Source organism: Convolutriloba macropyga, chromosome 3, assembly GCF_964194025.1.
Source record: "Convolutriloba macropyga chromosome 3, txConMacr16.3, whole genome shotgun sequence".
Taxonomy (NCBI): Eukaryota; Metazoa; Xenacoelomorpha; order Acoela; family Convolutidae; genus Convolutriloba; species Convolutriloba macropyga.
The window spans coordinates 70,583,784-70,591,395 of NC_134470.1; positions in this window are offsets into that span (position 1 = coordinate 70,583,784).

Sequence of the window (7,612 nt, forward strand, 5' to 3'; positions counted from 1 at the left end):
TTGAACTCCAGAGGAGATTCACTAAGTTCTGAGTCTGAAAAACTCAAAAACTGACAAAAATTTCATACATATTTAAAAAAAATTGCAAAAAATAGTATCATTTCGCGTATTTGTTTGCAGTACCGAAGCATATAGCTCAAAAATTGGTCAGAAAAGTAATTATATCTTGCAAAAGACCTTATTAACTTCGAAAAATATCAGTTCCAAAGCTTATCGAACAAGAAAATCAAAAATGACTAAAAACTCAAAAAAAAATGCCACAATTTGAGCTTAAGAACTCCTAAAAATGACCTTTTAACCTTAAATTACAGCCCTCCTAGTAGCTTCACCACTCTAAGCACTTAGAGCACTACAAAACTCGGCTAAGGGCCTCTAACGAAACTTGATGCCCGCTGAGCCTTAGCTGTCTATCCCGTTTTGAAATCTCAAACTCATAAAAAATGTGTGAAAGCATCTTACAAAAAAAGACAGAGCACCATTACAATCCAATTCTTGGACTGTAAAAAAATAGAAAAATATAATTTCAATATACATAGATGTCCAAGCCACATGAGAAGTCACTGAACTTCAGCGCCCCATGACTCATTCTGAAAAAAAAAACAATTTCAGCTGATTAACAAGTAGGCATAGGTTCAAATCTTGTGTTTTCGAATGAGAAAGTTTATGCCGAAAGGAGAAACCTTTTTTCTTGTACCATAATTAATAAATGTAACAAGGAAGACAACTGAGTTCAAGAAGAAAAAAATTAGTGCCATATTTTTTTCTTTGATAGTTTTTTATATGAAGATTATTTGCAATGCAACGCAACCTTACTTGCCGACGATATAACCATCAACTGCTTGCTAAAAGAGGATCGTAAACAACTACAAAATGATCTTTATCTCATCTTTGAATGGAATGGTTGCTTAAAAATATACTTATCATTATAGAAGAAAGAATTAGTTTTCCCAAAGTCAAATAAAAAAGAACAAAAAACTGCTCTCAATTTGCAAATGTTTTTAATTTTGACGCCCGGACCCTAGTCTCATAGCATAGCAGTCGTGAATTCTATTTATTCCATTTTCAAATCGTCGGCCCAGTACTGTATCAGTGTATCCTACGAGCATCTTGCTACTCATGATGTGCAATATAAGTCTCATAGATATTTTTTTTCTGGAAGTAAACTTGACCATCTCTGGTTTTAGTTCCCATGATGTACATAGGAATATCATATGAAAATTTCGAATTAGACAAAAAGTTTTGAGTATGACAAAGACTTCAGATATTTAAACAATGCAAGTAACTTATAATATTATATTATATATTATAATATTAGAAAAATTTCTCAAAACCTGATACCTGCCGAGTGCCTGGAACCTGACAAATTTTCAACTTATGGGCCCTAATTTTTATTTCGGAGTGTAAAGGAATTTTCTATGAATATCTTAGTTTAAGCTCCACAAAAACAGATACAGTTCTCAGCCGACGGTATGCAACTGTAATACAATGTTTCGCTACTGATATGCTATGGGACTAGGGTCCGGGCAATTGAGAAATTTTCCTTGACAGAAACCGTTATTAAACTGAAACAAGGTTTTACGCTCTTCTCCAGGCCGATATTATACACAACGCCTTTAAATTTTTGGCTTCTTCAATACATCTGAGCTATTTTGTGTGCACTAATGTGATCATTTATTTTCTTGCGCAGACTAATACTGAGATGGCAAATAATACAAGCAACAATTCATCAATAAACTCAAACTACTAAGATATTCCTAGCTCAAATTTCTAGGAATATTCCTACTGCTTGCGAGTTGCCATGCTTTATTATGGACGCCTAAGGATGCCTTTGGACGTTAACGGATTCTTTGGATGTCAATCTACAAAACTCTGAACATATGGACTGCTTGAACTAAAAACATTCTTGATCTAATTAATTATTTTTATAACTTAAGTAAGCACTTTAATTTTAGCTTTTCCTGCCATTCTTCCTTACATCAGAAGAGGCTAGGAGTTTTTCTTGGCTATAGTTAGCCGCTCAGAAACCTGTTCTGAAGCCCGAATCTTTGGCTGTTTTGGATTATTGCAGCTCATTTTCAGAACTTTTTTGATGACATGTCTATTTTCATACTGTAAAGTAACAATGACACAGATAAAAATCTGCAATTACTATGGCTCAGTACTGCTTTTGTTTGTGAGTCCACTCCTGGCGGCCAATTCTATAAAATTTGTTTCTTGATGAAAATCTCTGATTTGCATCAGTTCATTAACCACAAGACAGATACAAAACAACTGTATGCTTCTTAAAAATCAAAAAGATCTTTTGGTCGTATAACATGTACCTATACAAGGATTAAGGTCGGCCAATTTTATGCTGCGTAGTATTAGTTTACGGTACAGCCAGGACAACAGATCTTAAGAAGCTAATGTGGTCCAAATTTACGTAAAAGTTATAATTGGGCTACAGCAACTTGAGAGAGTTACTAAAAATCAAAGAGACTTTCAAGATCTTAAGCGTAGAGGAACTGAACTGCACGTTCTAAAATTTCTAGATAACTTTACGAAAGGACGCGGTGGAATAGTTTTGGATTAACATAAAAAACCAAATTGTTTTTTTTACACAACAACAAAGCAACAATTTGAAATTTCACACAACAGCACAAGATGATCTGCCCGGTTTGGCGTCTATATTAACAGCTTTTATTATAACGAGTAAATCACAACCAAAAGCATACTTAACTCAGGTTAGACATAATTACCTACTGTAAAATCATTACTTTTTTGATCTATTCTGCTTTGACAACAAAAGATCAGCTAGGTTTGCCATTTTCTGTTCAATGTTTTTCTCACGAGAAAACACTTAACAGGTTCAAAGCCAATATGTTCTAAATTAAGGATCCGAAAATCATTCCATTAATTACCAAACAATACCGTAACGAACGAACATCAGGCAAGTTGCTCTCAAACGTCCGGCGAGAGATTGGATGCGATTGTAGCCAGCTGAGCTTAGAGATGCTAGCATTAGCAATTAAAAAGCAGGACCAGTTAAATAACTATATTTTAAAAATAAACATTCAGAGTCACCGAGAAAGCATAAAACCATATGAAAATGTCAACAAATCTGCCGATGTTATAAGTCATAACTTTTTTCTACAGTCGAAATGTGGTTCAAATTGATTCAACATCATTCAGGACATTTTACAACTATTACCTACCTGAAAAACTATTTTAAAAAAATTAAACTAACCTACTAAGACTTCAGACTGCTTAACACAGCTTCTCGGTAGAAAAAATTCTTTGATCAAAACGTCACTGACCTCAAAGCATATGTGTAGCCTTCCCGCCGTTTTTCATGCGTTCACTGGGTGCATATCAGAGACCAAAATCGGCTCAGAGGATACCGTCAGAGACCAAAACGATCTGATTAGGTTAAGTCTGGATCGTTCCGCACTTTGTCTACAATTTTGTTCCTGAATTTCTTCTCTAAATTATCTTCACTCAGCTCAGCACAAAATTTAAAAAAAATTGGCTTAATTTTATTAATAAAAGATGCTTTCCATGAGCAGTAAGATTAAAAACGCAATCAGAAACAAAAAATTTGCAGGTTTTTATGAACATCAGAAGAAAAACGTTAAGTTTATATGTGGACCATAATGACTTATGACCAGAACCCTCCCCAGACAAAGCTATCCTTTGATCAAATCATTGCAGGAGCTTCAGACACCCAAAATCGTGTATAAACCTCTGAGCCAAAATATTGAAAGTTGGGAGATTTAACCTAACAATGTTTTCTTTTATAGGCTAAACATTTTTCTGCAGACATTCGGATTTGGGAGGCAATCGGAAAGGGCTGTTTTATTCGATGAAAAACTCATGAAAAACTTCCGAGTAATTTTTTAAGGCGAAAAACCTGATAAACTTTGTATTAAATCCAATAAACGTACGGCGAATCACTCTAAAACGACTTGCGAGTCAAACTCCAAGAACTGCGCTTCACAACAATTTTTTTTGACAATCAGACAGTTTCTATGATTCCCAAACGATCTGATTAGGTTAAGTCTGAATCGCTCCGCACTTTGTCAACAATTTTGTTCCTGAATTTCTTCTTAAAATTATCTTCGCTCAGCTCAGCACAAAATAAAAAAAAATATCTTAACTTTTTAAATAAAAGATGCTCTCCATGAGCAGTAAGATTAAAAACGCAGCAATCAGAAACAATAAGTTTGCAGGTCTTTATGAACTGGACCGTAATGACTTATGACCAGACCCTTCCCCAGATAAAGCTACCCTTTGATCATGAAATTATTGTCAAGAGCTTCAGGCACCCAAATTAGTGTTTAAACCTCTGAGCCAAAATATTGAAAGTTGAGAGAATTAACTCAACAATGTTTTCTTTTATAGTCCAATCATTTTTCTGCAGACGACATTCGGATTTGGTAGGCAATCAGAAAGGGCTTTTTTATTCGATGAGAAATCATTTTACCAATTGCAATGCACTAACGCGATGTTGATTATTTAAACCAGCCTTAATTCAGCTCATACGTTGAAATTTTTCAACTACTGGTCATTGATAATTTCTATTTCAATCGATCAAATTAATGAAAAGAGCAAAATTTGCAGACATTCGGATTTGAGAGACAATCAGAAAGGGCTGTTTTATTCGATGCAAAATCCCATTTACAATGCACAAACGAGATGTTGGATTATTCAAACCTCCCTCAGTTCAGCTCATACGTTGAAATTTTTGAACTACTGGTCATTGATAATTTCTATTCAAACCGATTAATTTATTGAAAAAAAAAACAAAAAACAGTTTGAGTTTCAAGTAAACTTGCAAATTGCCACTAGAGCCTTGTAAGCACAGATCACAAGCTAAATATTACTCATGATGAGATCCTTTGTATACAGAACTTCCAAGCAATTTTTTAATGGCAATAAACCTGGTAATAACTTTGTATTAAGCAATCCGATAAACGTCAGGCGAATCACTCTCAAACGACTTTCGAGTCAAACTCCAAGAACTGCGTTTCACACCAAGATTTTTTGACAATCATAGTTTCTGCGGATCCCATACAACGAGACTAGTAAACCCCAAGGCTCTCAGGGCTTCAACTGTTCATCATATTTGAGGACGAAAAACCAAATAGTCGTACAAAAAATTCAATAGTCGGACAAATAATAGTCGTACTAAAAGTGGCAAAATCGGTAGTGCGAAAAAATGGATGAAAAGACTAGCAGTACTAATGTAATTGATGCAAACTTCCTTTAGGAGCCATTTAAAAATTCGTATCAAAACACCGGTATACAAAAATAAACGGGAACACACCTAAATTCCTTTTTGCTAAGTTAATACACGGGTTTGCATCAACTTTGCGGATTTTCGTAACATTTAAAAGCTAGGCAATTATTATGTGAAAATGGAAGCTGAATTCTGCCAAATTAAGAACTGCAGATTTCAGGCTACAAACCCAATAGCCTGAATTCCACATTTGAATGCATCTCAAATCAATTTTATTGTTAGCTGATTCCCGCGTTGGAATATGCCAAAATATAGTATAAACAAAATGGTTGTAAAAAAATACCAAGCTCCAAAATATAGAAGTGATTAGGACCTAAGATAAAAAGTTTTCGCCAAAAAAATCCTTGAGCTAGCAATAAGTCAAATTATAATTGAAATTTTCGTGCTTCAAGCTTTAAGCCTTGTTTTTTAAAAGCGTTTCCGATAACCTAATTGAGCTATTGATGTAAACTTTAATCCCATTACAATAAGGTGTGCAATTAGTTGCAAACCATGAAATTCATTAAAACATGTTGTGGAATTAAATGAAATACATAGCAGATATAAATTATCCACATTGTGTAATTTACACGCTTATTTACACACATTGCGGAACTTTTTAACTCGCATTGTAGAATTCAGTTGCCGGGTTATGAAAACTGTGTTGTATAGCACACTACTGTGTAAAAAATAGCACGTGAGCCCGACATGAGGGGGCGAAAACGTTATATGCCCACTAAGCTTGGGAAAGGGGGGACAATAAATTACAGCTTAGATCACGCAAAACTCAAAAATCAAAAAAGCTTAAGTCATTTGAAAAATGCTCGAGCAAAAATGTCAGCCGAAGACACTTCAGTAAAGGCGTTTAATTGCGTTTGCGGGCAAACAGAAGGCAATAGTTTGAGAAAATTTATTACTATGGAAACTTTCAAGATAAAGCTTGTATATGCGAAAGTTAATCAATGTTAAGTCTTAGAAGAATAAGGCACTGCGCTTTGATCCCAACTTCGCAAATTGCTCCTCACTTCATTAAATTCCATCGTACCAACTTCAGTTAAGCATGCTTTTAAAGCCAACAAAGCTACAAAACTTCACCTCCGGCCTTATTCCGATTTCCAAATGATCAGACAAAAATTTAGAACAAATTTGCTAAGAAAAAGATAGTCAGTTTTTCTTTAAGATCATTTAAAAACGAATTCTATTGTATTCCTCAGAACTAAAGCCATTTTTCCTAATTTTGGTTTAATTAGATAATTTAAGTCAGCTTGGTCATCAAATTTGGTTCACACAGATAAACAACAAACAATTCATTAGGGTGCACTTTTCGATCGACCTTTGTCCAATTTCCATCCATTTTATTGGAATTCAATCTTAAATTATTTATACTCCCTTCTCATTGGTTGAGAAAAAATTAAGTAAAGTTATCAATATCCCAACTCATCAAGTGACACTCATTCAAACAACCTCCCCTCGGTTAGAGTGAGTAAGTACAGTACACCCGAAAGCTTTTGCTGAGCGCATAGTTGCCGATCCCCGAATAGCGGTGCTTGGTAAAAATTGTATACGTTTACTGAGCGCAACAGACAACCCCTGCGCCTAGAATGAGCGGTTGTAACCTATCACGGCCAACCGCTTGGAGGTTTTTTTTTGAAACATGCCGATATTCCACCTAGGACTTCGATTGCAAGAGGAACAAATGCGATCCCCATTTGGGAGCATTTATCGTCGTGGAGGAAATATGTCCGTTCATCTGCCGCATCAAGAGCGTATCTTGCCTGTAGCCGCAATGGTGAGAAAATCAGATTGCATCGACGAAGTAATAGTTTCATCAAATGCAGCTACATCGAACAGTTATATCAAATTTTTCCCAATACAAATTTAAGCTTTGAAAATATAACGCTACAGCCACCGCACAAATCACTCAAATTGACCCAGGCGGATTCATGTCAGTTTCCGAGTCGCTTGACCTGTATTCTGTAGAAAAGCTCAGAGTATAGAATAGAGTAGATGTTCAATTTGAACTTCAATTCAGAAGTAAGTCTGCTAATTAAAACCCAAGATCTACAATCTTCACCATATTTCACAATTTACATAAACAAGATTTAGAAGCAAAGAAATAAAGCATCTATTAAAAGAATGCAAAATACAAATATTCAACTGTTGATATGGAATAACTCAAGGAAAATAGTAATAACAAAGATAAACTGCGAGTTGTATGTTTTCTGACCACAAAACATTCCGCTGTCCTCAAGATGAAAAGTCCACAAGGTAGAATTATAAGTAAAGTCATTGTGAACGTCCATTAACTCTTCAAAAATAACACTAACCGAAGAACATGACAAATTGATTAGACTT